The sequence below is a fragment of the Cibotium barometz genome, chromosome 27, assembly GCF_041138505.1.
Source record: "Cibotium barometz isolate CiBa-2024 chromosome 27, ASM4113850v1, whole genome shotgun sequence".
NCBI classification, from domain to species: Eukaryota; Viridiplantae; Streptophyta; class Polypodiopsida; order Cyatheales; family Cibotiaceae; genus Cibotium; species Cibotium barometz.
The window spans coordinates 45,521,770-45,544,659 of NC_141072.1; the positions used below are offsets into that span (position 1 = coordinate 45,521,770).

At 41.6% G+C, this 22,890-nt stretch overlaps 1 pseudogene across 1 annotated transcript; it reads left to right on the forward strand.

Annotated features, from left to right (window-relative positions):
• Positions 1-20,664: 20,664 nt before the first annotated feature.
• LOC147623441 (calcium-dependent protein kinase 20 pseudogene) lies at positions 20,665-22,376 on the forward strand (annotated as a pseudogene). Its single transcript, XR_015269380.1, has one exon. The product of XR_015269380.1 is annotated as a calcium-dependent protein kinase 20 pseudogene (transcript).
• The last annotated feature ends 514 nt before the right edge of the window (positions 22,377-22,890 follow it).

The following is a 22,890-nucleotide window of genomic DNA, read 5'->3' on the forward strand; positions in this document are numbered from 1 at the left end:
TGAGGAAGCGTTATGTGGTTATCCATCCTTGGGAGAGGCTGGATCACTTCTTTGTTTAGTGTTCCTCCCTCTCTTTGGAATCCATATCAACTTGTCATATGCTATCCACCATTGTAGATTCAATATACCTATTTTGGTGGCTCGACCTTGGCTTTTGGAGAAGTATGGAGTACATTGGTTGTAATAATTGATACTTTTGGTACCCATACCTATTAAAGTTTACCCTTGGTATTGGTGGTGAAGTGGAGACAGGAGGGATTGGTATGTCTTTGGTAGATAGAGTAAGCCTAAATGTTCAACATAAAATACAAATTTATTAGCTAAAAGATAATGGCAAAAATTCTTTATAGAATTAACCATTGATAACCCCCCCCCCTCTCTCTCTCTCTCTCTCTCTCTCTCTCTCTCTCTCTCTCTCTCTCTCTCTCTCTCTGGTCGTATAGTTCTTCTATAGCTTATTCAACTGTCTACTAGCATATTAAATTGGAACATAAATGTTCTTTTCTCTTGGTTGAGTTAGTATGCATCCTATGACATAAGCCAATGCATCAATGTCTATCAATGCATAAGTGGATGCATCAATGTGCATTAATGCAGATGCATCAATGTGATAATATCCCATCTTAGTGCTCTTAGAAGTAGAGGTGAGATCATAGATTGCTTTAGCTTATGAAGTGCTTCCTCGCATTCCTCTATCCACACAAAATAGACCAACACGGGCATATAGGGGGTCTAGGAATTTTGGTATACATGAATATAAATATTAGATAATACCCCATGTTCCCCATAAACCTTTAGAAATCCTTTTTGGTCCCTTGAGTTCTATAATAACTTAGATCTTTCCTTCATCGATTGTGATCCCATTTTCAGACACCCCACGTCCTAGGAATCTCCCATGCCTAACCATGAATTTACACTTTTCAAGGTTCACGCACAACCTATAATACCTGCATCTCTCGAACACTACCATCGAGATGATGAGGGATGTGTTCTCTTTTTTATTTTGAGTTCACATAGAGGTCATCCATGAAGACATCTAAGAATTTACATACGAAATCATGGACATTAGTTGTTGAAGTGTAGTTGGCACGTTTGTAAGTCCAGATGACATTACTGTATATATAAAAATCCCATCCCCTCTGAAGTGAAGGTGGTCTTATGTTGGTATTTAGGATCTATGAACACTTAGTAATATCCTAAAAATCCATCTAAGAAGCGACAAGCTTCTTTTTCTACTACCCTTTCAAGCAAATATTTAGTATAAGGCAATGTGGTAACGATCTCTCACTATGGCAATGTATCTTTTTCAAGTTCATGTATATGTAAATCTTGCCATTCTTTTTTGATACTATGATCACAGTTAATACCTAATCTGTGTGCTCAATCTCATATATGAAACCTGCTCAAATTAGTCTATCAACTTCTTCCTTAATAGTTTTGGAATAGGTTTCGTTATATGTATAAGGATTTAACTAGCCTTGCACTAGCGCTATCCATAGTGGAATTGTATTGAGTAGACTCCCTTGAGATTTGAGTAACTCCAAGTGAATATATATCTTTATACTCTTTGAGGAACTCCATTAATTCAATCTCCTCCATAGGATTAAGTTAGTAGAGATCCAAACCTTTTTGGGCTTTTCCCATGGTAGTGCTAGGTCAATTTATTTAACATCTTCAAGTTCATAATAAGATACCCCCATTTATTTTGGTTTCTCTTTTTTTGGTGTTGGTGCACACACCTTTCTATTCCCTATCTTGTAGTTCCTATAATGTGAGGGGAATTTCCTCTAGTTCTCTTCTTAGTCTCTATCATTAAAACTCTCATCTTAAGATTCTTTCTAAAAGCATCTATCTTAGTTCAAGGATCGGTCACCCTTTCTACCATATGAAAGCACCTAGATGGATGTAGATATCCCCCATTCCATAAAACTAAAATCAACTTGGCTATAAGAGACGGTCTTATTCTAGGATAACCATACTCCATTTCTTCCCTCAATCTAAGGGTAGGTCTGATTAATGCCAGAATGACATCAATATTTCTTCTTGTTTCTTGGATTATGTGAGTTTTGATCCCGGTCTCCTTTGGCTCTATAACTAGCTCAAGAGCCATTGCAACCATGCGCCCAGGTTCCATTCTTGGAGGTACCTGAGTATAGGATGGTCCCACATATACATAGGCTGGCACCCCAAACCATGCTTCTCTTGGTTGTTTAGGGGATATAAAGTGTTATTGGGTATCCATATATACCATTGCTCCATGAGCTATTGGTACACTTGAGGCTCTATAGTCTTTGCTCTCAACTCTCATGGTTCCTTGTCCTAACTGAATTGGCACTACTGGTTAAGGTTACCAACTTGATTCTTTTTGAAAGGATCTCACCTAATGGTTCTAATCCCTATGGAAGTTGAATGTTCCTCCCATATTGGCTCTAATGTGGAGGGAAGCCTGACTTCTCTACAGTTTGTTTCCCTTATGGAGTAAGGGAAACAAACCGTTTGTTTCCCCTCATGGAGTAAAAAGAAAATTCTTCCCTTGCCACACTATGCTTCCTAGTCTTGAGGTTATCTCCTCGAGAGAGGTCCTCACTTTGCTTGGCCTTTAAGTCCTATGTTCTTGGTATGTGTTAGATGGGAAAAATCCCCCCTGCCTAGAACTTTTCGTCCTTCTCACTTCCTTGGTGACCACTCTTGGGATATATGTGTTATCATCCTCATTCATATATATCATGATCACACCTACACTAGGGGTGTGTCCAGAAACTTGTGGTTTCTCTCTGCATCCCATTGTACATTGGTGATGTTGAAGAGGTTTCCATGGGCATCTCTCTGCACATTGGTGATGTTGAAGAAGTTACCCTAGGTATCCTCATATTGGCCTATATCACCTTGATTGACTCTAACTCTCCTTAGGAAGAATCTATCCATCATATTCAGAGGTTGAGTCATAATTGGTGGCTTCACACATGCTCTTAAACTATCAAGAACTCTATGAGGTCCGTGTGCCTTTGTTGGCACAACAAATAGTGGGATACTAGAGGAGTCTTATGTAGGGATGCACATATTTCCCTCTAGGTCTACATAAAACTCATGTTTATCACGTGAAGTTATGATAACTTTTAGTCCAAGATCACTGGTTCACACCCTAGTATAGTTGGAAGTGACCATCACTCCAAGAGTACCGCAGTATGGTTAATGTACATGGGAACTTTTGCAATTTCATGATATCCATAGCAATGTGGCACATATTTTTCATTCATCATTTGAGTGCAAACTCGTTCCCTAGCATTCTCACTAATGATTGCCTCTCTCCAACATGACGAGTTGCTTGAGCTCTTTTAGCCCTTCTTGAATGCTTCTCCCATGAATACATGATGCTCATGTCTCTTTCCAATATGATTAGTTTCTTGAACTCTTTTAGCCCTTCTTGAATGTTTCTCCCATGAATACATGATGCTCATGTCTCTTTCCAATATGATGAGTTTCTTGAACTCTTTTAGCCCTTCTTAATGATTCTCACATGAATATATGATGCTCATTTGACTCCATCCCCATAAATAGTACTAATGAAGGAATCTTGGTGTGCTTCTTGAACCAGTGTCTGGCGCAATAAGGAAGGTCAAACTTGTGTCCTGATACCACTCCTCCTCCCTAATATCGACATGTGAGACAAAGTCTCATATTCAAAGGATGGGTTAGAATAGAACTAGGTAATGATTTGACCTAATCACAAATGCATAAGCACTTGTTGATCTAATGCTATAAAATAGAAAGCTATTTTTGAGTTGTTTAAGCTATTTTTTTGAGTTGTTTAAGCTATATAACTAAAGGTTAAGTTCATGTATGGACACCAATGCCATGGGAAAGCATCATAGGATGTATGAATAAGTTCTTGATGATGTAAACATTGTTTAAAACAATGGAATGGACTGGTTTGAAGCATGTATACAAATAAAGAGTTCTTCTTAAGGAATGCAAGCTTGTTTAAGGGTCTAGATTACCTAAAGTGATGTGTATGGCATGTGTATGTGAGATTGGACACTTGATATGGTGATGAGAATAAGCTCAGGAATGTTACAAATGGGCAAGTTTTTATGTGAGGATGTATTCCAAAATGGTTTTGAGGTTGAGTCAGTGAATGTATACTTGGGATTGACATTGGACAGAGGTGTTACATGTGCTTGTGGTGAAGAGCGATGTGCATTGTATCATATCACATTATGTTGATTTGTTGGTGTTCCAACTAAAGTATTGTGTTTGACCAAGATGAGGGATGGCCTAGTTCAAATTGTTGGTGAAAAGCTTAATAGGAACAACTTCCAAATTTAGAAGTATTGTATGAAAAACTTCCAGATTTAGAAGTACTGTATGATAAACTTCCAGATTTGGAAGTACCGCATTATAAACTTCTTAAAAGGCAAAGGGATTTGGAATATGGTGATAGGTGAACAGGCAGTCAAGGTTTCCCATGACTAATGCGATTGTGGCACAACTTGTAGCACATAGAAATTGGTCAGAAAGGCATTCAAGGTGTTATATTACTTTTCTATTTGTGTGTTACATGGGATGTTATGTCATATCCAGGATGTGGATAATCCCAAGGATGCGTGGGATACATGGGTGAAGATGTATGACACAAACACATAGGCAAGGAATATCCAATTGAAATAAAACATACAGAGTATAACAGGAAACAATAGGAGTGTACATGATTATGCGCAAGAGATCAAAACATGTGTAGATGAATTAGCATCTATAAATGCACCAATGGATGATGATGATTTGGTTGCTGTTACATTGAAAGCTTTGGGCAAGGAGTACAAATCATTAGACCCTTTCATCATTGTGAGAAGTGATGATCCCAAAGACTTTGAAGAATTAATTTTATTGCTTATTGTGGAAGAGTTAAAGCTTGGATTAGGTACATCATTGAGTAGCAGTGGGCATGTAAGGGACCAGCCATTTTACACACAAAGAGGTGTAAGAAGCAGGGGGAGATCCTCATCTAGAGGATGTATAGGTGGATGTGGTTGGCAGGATAGACCAGCACAGCAACAACATAATTTTCAGCCCTCGTATGGTGAATGAGGAGGTAAAGAGTACTCCCGAGGTAGGGGGAGATCAAATTCTAGAGGAAGAGATAGGTGGAAACCTCAACAATAACTTATGGAAGTGGCATTGAGTATCGTGGTAAGATTGGGCATATGGCCAAGGAATATTATAAGAAGCAAAATGATTTACAAGGTGGAAAAATTCAACATGGTAATTATGCATCCTCTAGTAATGCAGGTCATGGGAATGAAGATCACTTATTTATAATGAAGCATGTGATGGGCACTATGACTTCACATAGTGAAGGAGATGATAGTTGTACATGGACGTTGGTGCATCAAACCATATGACATGTCATTGTGAATGGTTTGATAGGAAGTTTCCCACATAAACACATGGATATGTGTTTAGTGGGGATGATACACAACACCCCATCACTCAGCTTGGTATTGTGCAAATGCAAGATGGGAGAGTGAAGACAATATCTAATGTGTTGTATGTGCCATCACTAAGAATCTTGCATCCATGGGTCAAATGGTTGAACAAGGATTGCAAGTGAGCTTTAATAAGTATGGTTACTTTGTTGAAGACTTCAAGAATGGTTGAACAAGGATTGCAAGTGAGATTTAATAAGTATGGTTACTTTGTTGAAGACTTTAAGAATGGATGTAAGCTCATTAAAAAGGGACAAAAGGACGGAAGACTATTCACTTTGGATGTATATATAAAGTCCACCGTTAGTTATGGACTTTTCTATGAGGCTGGCACATAGATACAACTACATGGGTACATAGATGCTAATTGGAATGGTCATGTCACAAACAAAAGATTTACCAATAGCTTTATGGTTTCTTTTAGGAGTACTAATGTGAGTTGGAGTAGCAAGAAACAATTCAAAGTTGCCTTGTTAAGTATAGAGGCAAAGTTCAGGGGCGTTGCTATGGTAGCTTATGAGATAGATTGGTTTTAGAAGCTACTTGGTGATATGGGTAAGATCGTGTGGATAGAGCTGTTGTCATTTATTGTGACAACATGAGTAGCATACAATTTGTAAGTAACCTAGTATATCATGCTAAAACGAAGCACATTGAGGTGCATTATTACTTTGAGAGGGAGGAGATGTTCTAGCAGGTGTGATGTAGATCTAGTATATATTAGCAGAGAGGATTAGGTGGCTGACATCTTCACACGAAGGCACTTGGTACAAAGAAGATTTTCAGGTTTAGGAGCTTACTTGGAGTACAATGTGTGGAGTTGAGCTCGAGGGGGAGTGTTGAGATATCGAGCTCAACTAGTGCTGCAGACATTGATGACCCGCCTAGGTGATAGCATCCGCACTTATGGCACGATTGGTGAGATTATGGTTGGTATGTTGCCAGTGGACAGGACAGTCTGTGTGACAACCACTTGGAGGACTAGAATTATGGCATAGTTATAGCACTAGCTCATGTAGTCGGGTTCACACTATGGACATACCTTTGTAAGTTATAGTAGAAGAGTGCTTTCCTTTATAGTATGTACTCTTATCTCTTTATGTTAATGGTTGTAGAAAAGAGAAGAAGATAGAAGAAAATTCAACCATCCAACCTCTCTTGTGTCTTTCTCTCTCTCATGTGTGTATGTGTTTTCTTGCAAAGAACTAAAGCTCTCTCCCTCCCCTCTATAGGTTCACACTACCTAGGGAGGTAAGGGCCACTTTACACTCTTCTTTGTTTTGTTTTTATTTTTGAGTATGACCTTATTAATTTTCAACGTGGATATAAAATATTTGCTAATCCACAATATCGATGCCAACATCTATTAGCATTAAAAGGTATTACAAAAAGGTCTCAACTATTGGTAAGCGTAAAAATTGAGAGTGTGGGGGATGTAGAAAGAACATTCCATATGTTTGTAAGCATAACTTGGAAGCACCACTTAGATAGTGCCTTTTTTAATAAATATCTTCTCTAGAGATAGGAATACCACTTTTTGAGAGTGGTTCTAAGCTAGGGGAAGGTAGAAAGAACATTCACTCTTCCATATGTTCATAAGCATTAGTTGAAACACCACTTATATAGTGTATTTTTTATAAATATCTTCTAGTAGATAGGAATCCCTTTTCTAAGGCTTTAACAAGGTTGATGGCTTGCATATCTCTCACTTGAAGGTGAGTGCTTCAACACTTTCACATGGGCTTAATAATGGCGAAGGACATATATAATTCAATGATAAACTATGATGTTCTTGTTCTTGCTAAGGGGAAACATCAACGTTAATTGTATGTTTACGAGAAAATACTACTTTCCTCTTTTTGGGAGGGATGAGGTGGTGATGCTATGAGAGTGGGTTTTTTTTATGGTGGGGAGGGGAGGGGGTAGGTGTCAAGATTATGAAAAAAAGTATGTGTGGTAGGGCTCAAAGCTTTACACATGTTGGAGGATTGGGGTTCTTGGACTAATATAACTCGTTTGCTCCTTGTCCCTTGGTCTTCCACGAAGATTATGGGTATCCATGTTATGATTATGGGTGCTTACAATATTTTATAGAGGTAGATAGGCATTTTTGTGACTTCCTTCATAGCCATACTTTTTTCTCTTTTGTTTGACTTCAAAAAGCTAAAGCATGCCTAAGAAAAGAAACGAGGAACAATTATCTTGTTTATAAAAGCTTCCTTTGAATCCTATAGTTGATTGAAAAAATTACAAGACGATATTGAAAGAAATCTCTCTCTCTCTCTCTCTCTCTCTCTCTCTCTCTGACACACACACACACACACACGTATGCATGGGTGTGCACATATGTGTGTGGCATTTTTGTGACTTCCTTCATAGCCATACTTTTTTCTCTTTTGTTTGACTTCAAAAAGCTAAAGCATGCCTAAGAAAAGAAACGAGGAACAATTATCTTGTTTATAAAAGCTTCCTTTGAATCCTATAGTTGATTGAAAAAATTACAAGACGATATTGAAAGAAATCTCTCTCTCTCTCTCTCTCTCTCTCGCTCTCTGACACACACACACACACACACACGTATGCATGGGTGTGCACATATGTGTGTGCATGGGTGCATCTCTCTCTCTCTCTCTCTCTCTCTCTCTCTCTCTCTCTCTCTTCAAAAACACATGCCCAAACATGCCTTGTGTATGTGTGTGCACACTCATATACACCCTTGCCCTTGTGACATTGTGAAAGATATTACACATGCATGCACGTATGCGTCGAGTATACACACACATACACATGAGCACACACACACACACACACACGTCTCTTTCTCCATCATGCGTGTAATCTATTGATAGAAATCTCATATGGGAAACTCGCTCTCTCTCTCTCTCAGAAGATGTCTACTCATGACTATGAGATATGGCATGTATATCTTTTTCCCACACGACGACACACAATTTACATGCACACACACACACACACACACACACACACACACACACACACACACAATTTACATGCACACACACACACACACACACACAAGCACATATGAGTATATGACATGTATATCTTTTTCCCACTTGAGGACACACAACTTACACGCGCACACACACACACAAGCACATATGCACATTGAACTTATTCTGATTTCACTATAAAGGTTTGGTCAAGGAAGGGTGGTTCCTATGCCTCTCTCTCTCTCTCCCTCTCTCTCTCTCTCTCTCTCTCAGTAGTACGAAGGGCTTTGTGTGAACATATACTCTTGTGTGTGTGTGTGTGTGTGTGTGTGTGGAGTGCGTGTGTGAGGGCATATCTTGATACAGAGTTCTACACCCACTATTGGGCACTGATGATGGTGTTGGTGGGGGATGTCATAGTATCTAGTCCATACTATGCATAATGGAGTTGATAGTTATATAGTCTCGTGGGTTGACTACCATGAGTATATAACATGCATGTTCCTAAAAGGTGAATTTGGGCATGTTCTTGGACTCATCTAGGTATATATATATACATATATAGTAAAATCACACTGTCTACTTGACTTGTATCAAAAAAGTAATTTGCACCTCCTTACCTCATTCGTCAACATCTTCACTAACATTTTGCAAAGGTTGATGTGCTTCCTCTTGCCATTAGGGCTAAGAAGATGATGCATAATTCTATGGTCTATTCTCTCATCACCATCATAGGCGAAATGTTTACCTCCTCACAGCTCGTGGGCCAGCCATTCCTAAGACGAAAATGTGTCATTGGTTGCCCATTTTCCTCTAAGGAATGGCAAACCCATGGCCATTTCTTGCTCCATCTTGTATGTGGTCTGATCACATGCATGACACGAAGGAAGGTGGTGCATCTCTCCTCCTCTTTGTACCACTTCCAAAGCTCGTGCACTCCCCCTTGCCCTCTTTTAGCACTGCCAAAGCCTCTTCTCTTGCACCTCCCTACTTAGGTGCATGAGTTGTGCACCCTTTGTTGGGCTTATGTGTTGTGCAACATTTGCTTGTTAGTGCCTTAAGTTCCCTCCCACCTCTCCTCAAGGTTGGTAGTTGCTTGTTTATGTTGTGTGCATGCATGCTACTTACTTGTTTATGTTGTGTGCATGCATGCTACCTTGTTTATGTTGTGAGCACACATGCTACTTGCTTGTTTGTGTGCGTGCACGCGCGCGTGCGCACACACACACACACATAGAGAACCATGTGCGTGTGAGGCAAAGCAGCAAACTAAGGGGATTTACACATTGCCCTTGCCTCCAAAATTTTAGGGAAAAAGGGGAGGAATCCCAATTTTCAGAGGATAACTTCCCCGTCCAAGTTTGTGGGTGGGGAGTTTGCCCCAAGTTTTTTAGGCAATTTAGGAAAAGGTCAAGTTTTCATTGATGTTGTGTGTAAGGGGCCTTAACCATAAAGTTTTCATTGATGTTGTGTGTAAGGGGCCTTAACCATAAAGATTTTGAAGAGATTTTTTTTTTAGTACATGGGAAATAGTTGGTAGTAGCTTAGTTGGTAGAAGAGGGTGAGTGTTATCCAAGAGGTCTTGGGTTTGATCCTTGTTGACTATGGTGGATGTGCACCCTTATACAAATTACCGGCAGTGGTGTGTGCGAGTCGTATACACAAGCTGGGTGAAACTATTTATTTGTTAATTTCAAACAGAGGATTGGAGAGATTTTCTTTGAGTACATGGGCAACAATACAAACACGTTTTTTGATGGAGGAAAACAAACACGTTTTTTGATGGAGGAGGCATATTCGATGGTTGATTTGTATGCGCTTGCTTTTAACCTTGGGCAGATCAAAATCAAAGGAATATGCGCTTTAATATATTGTATTCGCCAAATATATTCAAGGGGGGTTTTCGACTTTCCAGATAGCATGCCCTGCAAGTTGGATTCTAACCTATGGCATGTGCACAACAATAATGTCATTCTTAGCTTTTGCAAAAGCAACACTTCACTCTCTATGTGCCTACTGCCTACCTGCCTGCCTGCATGCCTTCCTTCCTGCAAACCTTATCTGCAACCCTAACTCTCCACAAACCCTATCCCCTTTGCTAACCCTTACTCTGCAGAGCAAGAGAACCCCCCATCAAACGCTTCCCTACTTTTGCCACATCCTTTCATCCATCCACAAAACCCACTTCCTACAGCTACTATTAGATTCGAGAGCATGGTCAAACAAGATTCGAGAGTATCTTGTTACCATTAGATTTCAGATATCCCAATGTAGATTTTTCATTTTATGTGAAAAAGACAGATAGAGGGATCATACTATTAGTCATTTATGTGGATGACTTGATTATCACTGGTGATAGTGATGCTAACATACATGATGTCAGGATACTTTTAAAGCAGTAGTTTGAGATGAAGGATTTTGGTGAGCTGTGATATTTCTTAGGCATAGAGGTGGTGAGATCACCTTATGGCCTTTTGTTGTTATAGAGGCAATATGGCTTGGACATATTGTAGTTTGAGACAAAGGATTTAGGTGAGCTGTGGTATTTCTTGGGCATAGAGGTGGTGAGATCACCTTATGGCATTTTGTTGTTTACAGAGGTAGTATGGCTTGGACATATTGTACAAGTATGGTATGGTAGGCTATAAGCTTTTTTTAGTGCCATTGGAGCAGGACATAAAGCTTTCGGGGGCAGATATAGGTATGAGCTTTTGGAGGACCCCACTATGTACATAATGCACTGGGGTAGTTGGATCTACGTGACCACTACTAGGCCAGATTTGAGCTATGTTGTTGGACTTGTGAGTTAGTTTATGCAGGCCCCCCTAGGAAGCCACATTTGGATGTGGCTAGATGGATTCTCAATTATATAAAGTCCACCGTTAATTATGGACTTTTCTATGAGGATGGCACATAGACACAACTACATGGGCACATAGAGACGGGCAACAGTAGCTTTATGGTGTCTTTTGGGAGTGCTAATGTAAGTTGGAGCAGCAAGAAACAACCAACAATTGCCTTGTTGAGTATAGAGGTAGAGTTCAGGGGGGTGTTGCTATGTTAGCTTATGAGGTAGCTTGGTTTTAGAAGCTACTTGGTGATATGGGAGAGCTTGTATGCATAGGGTCATTGTCATTTATTGTGACAACATGATTAGCATTCAGTACCTAGTATACCATGCTAAAACGAAGCACATTGAGGTGCATTATTACGTTGTGAGGGAGAAAGTTCTAGCAGGTGTGATGTAGATCTAGTATATGTTAGCACAGAGGATCAAGTGGCTGACATCTTCACGCGAAGGCACTTGGTACAAAAAAGATCTACAAGTTTAGGAGCTTATTGGGAGTATAGTGTGTGGAGTTGAGCTCAAGGGGGAGTGATTAGATATCGAGCTCAACTAGCGCTATAAACATTGATGACCCGCCTGGATGATAGCATCCGTGCTTATGTCACGATTGGTGAGATTATGGTTGATACACCACCAGTGGACACGATAGGCTGTGTGACCACTTTGGAGGACTAGAATTATGGCATAGTTATAGTGCCACCTCATGTAGTCGGGTTCACATTATGGACAGACCTTTGTAAATTATAGTAGAAGAGTGCTTTCCCTTATAGTATGTACTCTTATCTCTTTATGTTAATGGTTGTAGAAGATAGAAGAAAATTTAGCCATCCATCTCTTTGTTGTGTCTTGCTCTCTCTCATGTGTGTATGTGTTTTCTTGCAAAGAACTCAAGCTCTCCCTCTCCCCCGCATTTCTCTCTGTAAGTTCAGACTACGGATGTTACATATCCGTAACACCGATACGGGCACTACCACAAGAGGGGACGGCCTCTGGCTCACCACCCAGCCATAGAGGAAGAATGAGGATTGCCCCTCATCCCCCAGGCTATATAGTGTGTGACCTGCCGTCCACACTAGCCTGGCCGCCCATGACTCCGCACGGGCGTCCTCTCCCACTGAACCCCGGACATGGCCATCCGGTCTGCCGTCGGTCATCACAGGCATTACAGCCTACGTGACATTACCCCCCCCTTAAGAAGAGTTTTCGTCCTCGAAAACAAACTGGGGAAACCTTTTGGAAGGTAGCTACCTCCTCATCCCTATCTGTCCATTTAACAAGTACCTTCTTATGTCGGGTTTGTCTGTCTCTCGATACCCATGAATCCTTTCCGGTTCATGTGGTATCTTTGGTGGAGTGATCAATTCCACCAAAATATCTAGAGAAACTACATTCTCTAACCCGCGAACTGATTCTTCAGTTTACTAACATCATGGAAGACAGGATGAACTTGAGAACTCTCCGGTAACTCAAGTTTGTAGGCTACGTCCCCAATCTTCTTAAGGACCTTGAAAGGACCGCAATATCTAGGAGAAAGTTTATCACACTTTCCCGTTTGCATGGTTGCTGACTGCGCAAGAACCTTTAAAAATACAAAGTCACCTTCTGCAAAGGTCACTTGTCTATCGGCAAATGTATTAGCGCGATCCTGTGCGCTACGGATGCTCTCGCGTGCAGCTTTGAGCATATCATTCATTTATCAAGGAACTCCTTGACAGATTGAATCTTCTCCTTTTCTAGGTCTACAACCATCGGAGATCTCGACTGGAATCCATACATTAACATGAATGGTGTAAATCCAGTCGTCGCTGAATGTTTGGAGCTGTTATAGGCAAACTCCAATAAGGGCAAGTACTCTTCCCAATTAGATTGCTTCTTACTGACATAAGAACACAACATATCCTTGAGTATTTGGTTAACCCTTTCTGTTTGACCATCAGACTACGGATGATCTACCGTACTCATACTCAGAGTAGTATCCAACTTTTTGAAGATTTCCCTCCAAAAATGACTGTTGAACTTTCTATCTCTATCCGACACTATATCTGCGGACAGGCCATATAGCTTGTAGAGATGTTCAATAAAGAGTTTTGCCAACTCTGGCGTTTTTACAGTTTTCTTCGTGGTAATAAACTTTGCCAGTTTAGTTGTCCACTACTACCCACACCGAGTCATTCCCTCGACTCGTCTTGGGTAAACCTGTAATGAAATCCATGGAAATGCTTTCCCATTTCCCTTGAGGAATCTCCAGCGGATGGAGTAGTTCTCCAACCTTAAGACGTTCATGTTTATTGACCTGGCAGTTACTGCATTTCAGCACATAAGTCTGGACGTTCTTAAACAAAGTAGGCCAATAAAACTGTCTTTTTACTAGTGCATAGGTCTTCTGAATCCCAGGATGACCCGCACTTGGACTATCAAAACTATACCCCGAAGACTTGTCTAGCTTCTCCGGACTAACTCTCGCCTCGCTACCCGCCGCACCTACGGCCAGTCTCTCCGGACTAGCATTACGTGCCGGCAAGGAAGGTGGGCGCGGCTGTGACAAAGTGCGTACGCGTACAGCACGCCAGACCTCTGTAAAGACAGGATCATGCTCACACAAGCCATGATTTGGTATTTCAACCAAACCTTAAGGCAAATTTCATGCCTTGATTTTGCATCATGTCATTAGCACAGAAGCTAATGTACTGGAGAGCACTCTAGTAGCGCAAGTTCTCAGACTATGCTACTAGATATTTGTAGACTACGCTACCATGTTGCATCACCAACTTGTTAAAACTTCTCGTTGGAAAGCTCTACGGCCATAGGAGAAATAAACTAGAGCCAATCTAATCATTACAAGGATTAGTTCCAAAGTTGAGAGATACTTTCTCTCTTAGAGTAACATCTTGGCACAAGCATATGCTCTAGAATTTTGTTGAGTTTCTAACTACCATCAATCTACGGATGGTTAAACTCCACTCTAACTCAGAGTAAATGAAAGTTTTGAAAATTTCCATTCAAATATAACAATCAAACTTCCTATCTCTTATGCCATACTATATATGCGGGGGCCATATAGTATGCGGAGATGTTTGATAAAGATTCTTGCACCACTATGGGTGTCTGGAGTTACATCCAATCACTTACAACTCTGTGTTGCTATTACCAGACACATCCCTTCCAGTATTGTCTGGACTCACACAACTATTCCAGTTTATGTGATATTTGAGGATATCCCTCCTTTCCCTCAAGAAAGGTTTTGTCCTCAAAAACTCTACTCTTAAGCGGACTACGCGCTAGTGTCATAGGTCCAAGAATAAATCTAGACCGTTATATTTTATTCTTGAGTCCTTCCAAGAAACTTTTAAACATCTTGCAACGAAGATGTGGTATAGTGTCTACGCACATATGGTGGTACTATTGATAAACTGCTTTGCAACCGATCAGTGGTTTCACACTTGTAACAAAGTGCTTCATTGTTGCATATTATTACCCTTCATAAGCAGTTACACACTTATGAATCATTTGGGTGGGTTGTACCATCTATCTTGAAAAATTCCAAACTACTAATAACCACATTATCAATCCACAGATAATGACTGAGCATGCTGCGAAGCCATAGGTTGCTAGATAATTGATGGTAATTACACAATTCAATGTCTCATTACATCATACATTCAATATAAATGCAAACATCACAATACTTCGTGATGATGAACTTAGGAATTTCATCCTATCCCTGTTTGGTGTTGGTATGAAGTATAACTATGAGAACATTATTTGCTGCCTCCTCATTATAGCGGCAAAGCTACCTACCCATCACAGGTGGCAATCTCTACCAAGCTATAACCAATGACTAGCAAATAAACGAGTACTCTTGTAAGAACTTCATAACCATATCTCACACCCAACTCATAACCATATCTCACACCCAACTCATAATCACTACGGATTAAATGCCAGGGCTTGCAAAATTGAATGTTATCTGATAGGTAGAGGGGATCATCAAACTACGAATGACCTCGACAACTCACTAGGACTAGTGATGTGTAACTTTTAAGTTACTCCACTCTCTTGCTTATTCCATACCATCGAACAAATCGGTCCCTCGATTTGAGCAACGTCAACATATTTATGAGTACCTCGATACTCATGAATGTGGTTCGGTAATTTAAAATGTTGATCTAGAGTTCTTTCACTCGAGGATCTTAATTTTATTAGCAGTTATGTATTAGTAGTGAGTAACTACGTACCCACTATCATCACACTAGTAGCTCCATACTAGTCTGTGAGTAACTCCGTACCCAATGGCGTACCTCCCCCGAGTGGGAGTACCATATACAACCATCTATAACAAGATGCTTAAGTCACTTGCTGCTAAGAAGTGACTACATAAATTAACCCCTCCATTGCACATTGCAGTGCAAATTCTGGTATTACAACACGAATTTCTGGACGTCCTTATCATAGAGGTCAACTCAAAAACTAGTGCATAGGTCTTGTGGAGTCTCGGCTGACCTAACCACACCACTGGTGACTTTCTACAAAAAATGTGGCGCCGAAGTCACCACCTATGTACTTTAACTCCGTAAAGTACATGGTCTCATCTATCATCTATGGAAAGTTGTAAAACATTCCTGTGATGGATTTTTATCACCCTAAAATTATTGTGCACTATTTTAGTGTGAAGAGCTTTTTTCCTGGGTACCATGGTTCACCCCAAGCTCATCTTTTGCTAAATTCTCCGATTTAACAAAAGATATGTCTGCCTCCGAACACTCCGGTTGAGTTTACTTCTTAACACTCCGGTTAAGTCAAAACTCACCAGATACAGTAGGATTTACCACTAAGCTCTCCGGCTTAGCCTTCTATCCTAACTCAGCCCGAGTTTATGTACACTTCATATGTCGGATCCGATACTAACAACAACCAGGCTCATCTGGAGTGAGATACTACTCACTATTGCCATGTAAAACCTTATTAAATCCTAGAAATGCTCCACTCATTTCCCAGGGGTCATACGACTTATAGGGTTTACACGCACATGAACTTTGTAAGCAAAATAGCCTGTCATGCAATATTACAATTGCTTATGTAGGAAAGTAATATATTTCCCAAATTCATATGGTAGCAGCTAAAATGTGCTCACAATCGCACACTTATGTTGAACATAGGCAAGACTACGCTTGCAAAATGCTATAGGGCGTCCCCCATGCATGAAACTGTCCAACCAAACTAGTCTTACTGCTAACCTCTAGATTTAGATCACTCCGGAACTAAATCACTCTGTTAGCACTAGTACACCATCATGGTCTTGCTACCTAGAGCTTCTCCGAACTCTGTAACTGGGTTTTATCCCAACTTATGGCTATATTTGGTAATTTTCAAAGTTCAAATTTTATCTTGCACACTTTATCACTACAGACAAGTGTACATACAGACCTGCCAAAGAGTCAAGTTACATGCACAAGCCTTGGCATCCCATTCCACCAAGACTCCGTGAGAATTTGATGTCCCATACCATCAAATTACCACCAAACCAATTGATGTGACATATAAAAAGGCTCTTTCCCCCCTCGAAAGATCACCACAAACTCTCGAGCAGTGGGATGTCGACGCATGGCAATAAAGCGAAGAGAAAACCATGCTAGTAAGTTTAAGAATAGTTCTCTTCGTCGATCAACTTCTATAAGGGCATTGAGCATTACATCTCAAGACTATACCCCTTCAGATTTGTTTGTCACTACAAAACAAACACAAATTTGTCCGAACAAAACTTTAACTCTAGCAAGACGACGCTCGCAAAAGTGGAAATTGAAATCTGGCGAGGCTACGCTCCCAGAGTCTAACACTAGTCATGTCTAGAGAGTACGTTGCTAATGGGGTCATGTGATCAAGGCTATTAGCAGGTAATCGACAAACGCGACCTCAATCCCAGCTATCTTAAATGCCATTGACCAATTTTAGAAGTCATGACCATGGCAAGACTGCGCTTGCAAAAGTGTTACATATTCGTAACACCGCTACGGGCACTACCACAAGAGGGGACGGCCTCTGGCTCACCACCCAGCCATAGAGGAAGAATGAGGATTGCCCCTCATCCCCCAGGCTATATAGTGTGTGACCTGCCGTCCACACTAGCCTGGCCGCCCATGACTCCGCACGGGCGTCCTCTCCCACTGAACCCCGGACATGGCCATCCGGTCTGCCGTCGGTCACAGGCATTACAGCCTACGTGACAACAGAGGTAAGGGCCACTTTACACTCTTTTTTGTTTTGTTTTTATTTTTTAGTATGATCTAATTAATTTTCAACGTGGATATAAAATATTTGCTAATCCACGATATCAATGCTAACATTTGTTAGCATTAAAAGGTTTAACAAAAGGTCTCAACTATTGGTAAGAGTAAAAATTGAGAGCGCTTATAGGGTAGGGGAAGGTAGAAAGAACATTCCATATGTTTGCAAGCATAACTTGGAAGCACCACTTATATAGTGCCTGTCTTCTAGATAGGAATCCCACATTTGAGAGTGGTTCTAAGGTGGGGGAAGGTAGAACGAACATTCACTCTTCCATATGTTCGTAAAAGCATTACTTGGAAGCACCACTTATATACTTTATTTTGTATAAATATCTTCTAGATAGGAATCCCTTTTTTTAAAGCCTTAAACAAGGTTGATGGCTTGTGTATCTCTTGCTTGAAGGTGAGTGCTTCAACACTTTCACGTGGGTTTAATACATAGATGTATAACAAATTCAATGATAAACTACGATGTTCTTGTTCTTGTTAAGAGGAAACATCAATGTTAATTGTATGTTTACGTAAAGGCCATGATAGGTGTTGAATAATGAGAAGAAAATGGCTTGTCTAAACATGAGATGAACAATGTGTATTCTAGTGTCAAGAAAATACTACTTTCCTCTTTTGGGGAGGGATGTGGTGGGGTTGTTGTGAGAGTGGTTTTTTTTTTAATGGTGGGGAGGGGGGGTAGGTGTCAAGATTATGAAAAAAAGTATGGGTGGTAGGGCTCAAAGCTTTACACATGTTGGAGGATTGGGGTTCTTGGACTAATATAACTAGTTTGCTCCTTGTCCCTTAGTCTTCCAAGGAGATTTGAGTATCCATGTTACAATTATGGGTGCTTACAATATTTTATAGAGGTAGATTGGCATTTTTGGCCTATTGTGACTTCCTTCTTAGCCATGTTATGAATTTGGATGCTGACAATATTTTATAGAGGTAGATTGGGATTTTTGGCCTATTGTGACTTCCTTTATAGCCATACTTTTGTCTCTTTGGTTTGACTTCAAAAAGCTAAAGCATGCTTAGGAGTTAAGAGCAAAGAAATGAGGAACAATTGTCTTGTTTATTAAAGCTTCCTTTGAATCCTAGTTGATTGAAAAAATTACAAGAGGATATTGAAAGAAATCTCTCTCTCTCTCTCTCTCTCTCTCTCTCTCTCTCTTTAAAAAACACACCCAAACACACCTTATGTATGTGTGTGCACACTCATACACACCCTTGCCCTTGTGACATTGTGAAAGATATCACGCATGCATATACGTATGCATCAAGAATACACACACATACACATGAGCACGCACACACGTCTCTTTCTCCATCATGTGTGTAATTTATTGATAGAAATCTCATATGGGAAACTCTCTCTCTCTCTCTCTCTCTCTCTCTCTCTCTCTCGGATGATCTCTACTCATGACTATGAGATATGGCACGTATATCTTTTTCCCACACGAGGACACACAACTTACACGCACAGACACACACACAAGCACATATGCACATTGAACTTATTCCGATTTCACTATGAAGGTTCGGTCAAGGAAGGGTGGCTCCTCTCTCTCTCTCTCTCTCTCTCTCTCTTTGTCATAGCTGTGGGTTAGTAAAATCACACCGTCTATTTGACTTGCGTCAAAAATCACACCGTCTATTTGACTTGCGTCAAAAATCACACCGTTTGTTTGACTTGCGTCAAAAAAGTAAAATCACACCGTCTATTTGACTTGCGTCAAAAAAGTAATTTGTTTTTACCTCATTCGTCAACATCTTCACTAACATTTTATGTGCTTCCTCCCACCATTAGGGCTAAGAAGTTGATGTGTAATTCTATGGTCTATTCTGTTGTCACCATCGTAGCCAAAATGTTTACCTCCTCGCAGCCCGTGGGTCGACCATTCCTAAAAGGAAAATGTTGCCCATTTTCCTCTAAGGAATGGCAAACCCATGTGACCATTTCCTGTTCCATCTTGTATGTGGTCTCATCTTTTTTAAAAAAAAACACATGCATGACATGAAGGAAGGTGGTGCATCTCTCCTCCTCCTTGTACCACTTCCAAAGCTTGTGCTTCCCCCCTTGCCCTCTTTTACCACTACGAAAGCCTCTCGTCTTGCACCTTCCTACTTAGGTGCACGAGTTGTGCACCCTTTGTTGGGCTTAAGAGTTGTGGAACATTTGCTTGTTAGTGCCTTAAGTTCCCTCCCACCTCTCCTCAAGGTTGGTACTTGCTTGTTTATGTTGTGTGCATGCAAGCTACTTGCTTGTTTATGTTGTGAGCACACATGCTACTTGCTTGTTTATGTGTGTGTGCATGCGCTCGCGCGTGTGTGCGTGCACACACACACACACACACAGAACCATGTGCGTGTGAGACAAAATAGCAAACTAAGGGGATTTACACATTTACACATTGCACTTGCCTCCGAAATTTTAGGGGAAAAGGGGAGGAATCTCACCTGTTGGATCAGGAGATCTCCCCCGAGTCTGGCCCCTAGATTCTTAGGCATTTTAGGAAAAGGTCGGGTTTTCATTGATGCTATGTGTGAAGTACCTTAACTTGGAGAGATTTTCTTTGAGTACATGGGCAATAGTTGGTAGTAGCTTAGCTGGTAGTAGAGGACGAGTGTTATCCCAGAGGACTTGGGTTCGATCCTCGCTGACGATGGTGGATGTGTGCCCGTGGACAAATTGTCTGCAGTGGTGTGTGTCAATCTGTTGAATAATCTAGAGAGCTAAAGTTGCCTACTATTGAATGTGTGCAATTAGACGAGTTAATGTGTGGCTGATCAGTGAGTTGTATGTGCGAGCTGGGTGAAAGTGTTAATTTCAAGCCTTCCTGAGGTAAAGAAAGAGAGGATTTTGGAGATATTTACAATGTGGATGGAGGCGGCATATTCGATTGATGGAGGAGGCATATTCGATGGTTGATTCGTATAGGCTTACGTTTTAACCTTGGGTAGATCAAAATCAAAGGAATATGCGTTTTTAATATATAATATTCGCTAAATATATTCAAGGGGGGTATATTCGGCTGTCCGGGAAGCGTGCCCTGCAAGTTGGATTCTAACCTATGGCATGTGCACGACGATAACGTCATTCTTAGCGTTCGGAAAAGCACTGCGCGCCTGCCTCCCTGCCTGCCTTCCTTCCTTGCCTTCCTTCCTGCAAACCTTATCTCTGCAACCCTGACCCTCCCCCGCTGCGAACCCTTCCTCCCTTACCTGCAACCCTAACCCTCCACAAACCCTATCCCCCCTGCAACCCCCCCCCCCATCATACCCTTCCCTGCCTTTCCCACATCCTTTCATCTATCCGCGATACCCCACTTCCTGCCGCTTACCCTTACCCTCCCCTCTTCCTCTGTTCTTCCTCCCCCCGAAACCCTTGCCTTCACCAACAACCCCCTACATGGAGAATCCTTACTGCTTCGGCCGGCAACTTGGTGAAGGCATCGATGGCGTCGTTCGCCTCTGCACAGAAAACTCCACCGGCCTGCATTACGCATGCAAGACCGTTTACAAGGCGAACTCTGATGCCCTTCGCCATATCCGCACCGAGATCTCGGTTCTGGAGAAGCTAAAGGGCCACCCTAACATAGTGAGTTTCCATGGTCACTTCGAGGACGATGAGTGCATTCACCTGGCGATGCAGTTGTGCGAGGGAGGGGACCTGTGCGAGTATCTGCAGCAGAAGGGGCCTCTGTCCGAGCAGGAGGCGGCGCAGGTCATGGCGCCCATCCTACGAGCTCTTTCTTTTTGTCATGAAAGAGGCGTTATGCACAGGGACCTGAAGCCGGAGAACATCCTCTTCCCGCGCAGGAACAGCCCCTACAGCGAGCTCAAGCTTGCAGACTTTGGCGCTGCGGCAGACTTCTCCCGCCGCAGGATTTTCAGCGAGGTGGAGGGCACGCCCTGGTACCTTGCCCCGGACGTCTTCACAGGAAGCTATGATGAGAAGGTAGATGTGTGGAGCCTGGGAGTTCTTCTTCACATCATGCTCTGCGGGTACCCGCCATTCGATGGTGAGACAACAGCCGATATTTTCCAGGCCATCAAGAGAGGCAGGCTAGATTTGAAGAGGGATCCATGGCCCTCCATCTCTGCAGAGGCCAAGGTTCTTGTGAAGGGCATGCTGCAGAGAAACCCTTACAGGAGGATGAGGCTGAGGGAGTTGCTGGTTCACCCTTGGGTGCAGAACTCTGTTGCAGCAGGTGCGGAGATATGGGCCAATTTGCAGACCACAGACACTATTGCAGTAGGGGGCTGAGAAACCCTAGTCAAATTTACACTCTCTCAACAATTTTGCTCACACGATATGTAAGCACCTTTGTACAGTAGTACTTGACGCCGGAGTGAAGTTCATGCCATATGCTCACATGGCACACAGGATACAAGTTTTGTCGATGATCGTATACTCCATAGAGAATGGTTTTTTTGGATCTTTTCTGTATACTGGGATGAATGTGGCTCGTATGCCACAGGCAATGTCTCTATGATAGAATGTTGGTGGCCATTAGACCACATTGTAAAGTTTGGCTGGTGTGTGCCTACATGGTACAATTTTGCCGGCCATAGTTTCTTAGTCTGTTAGTTTTGTTTCGGTGAACCCACTGCCCCACTGCATACTGTGTGTAAAGTTTCAGTGGAGCAAAGACTCGTTCAATGACAAAGCTCGAGGCTGCCCATGCCTGTGTAGCAGAAAAAATTTGGTTGTATATTCTGTGCTATTTAATACCATGCTCCCTTTTGGAGGGCTGTATACCTTGCTTCCAATTTTTTTACTTGAAGAGAGAGAGAGATTTTAATGATGGCATTTAAGTGCAGGAAGTGGGACTTTAAATTGGTTTTCTTTTTTCTGGTTTCAATCTCAATGAGTAAACCAGCAGGCCAGAGAGTTGTTTTAAACGTCATAGCAGAGAGAGAGAGAGAGAGAGAGAGAGAGAGAGAGAGAGCAGTCTTTATAATGTCATAGCCATGCTAGCAGACTACGCAATGATGTCATTGAAGTGCAGGGAATAGGTTGTGTGTGTGTGTGTGTGTGTGTGTGTGTGTGGAGAGAGAGCAAGAGAGAATCTTTTCATGTTATACTGAAGCTGGCTGACCACATGATCCACAAGAGAATTGAACTAATGGGACTTGAACAGGATCTCAGGGTTAGGAGCCTGATTGTGCAAACGAGAGAGAGAGAGAGAGAGACTAGTCTTACCCTCTCATTAACACATCATTCAAGGAGATAAAATTGGGGGAGTAGAAGGGGAGTCCCCAAGGTCCTTATGATGAGAAATAGATGTGGTGCAGTTGTAGGGGTCCATGGCAAGGACTCCATG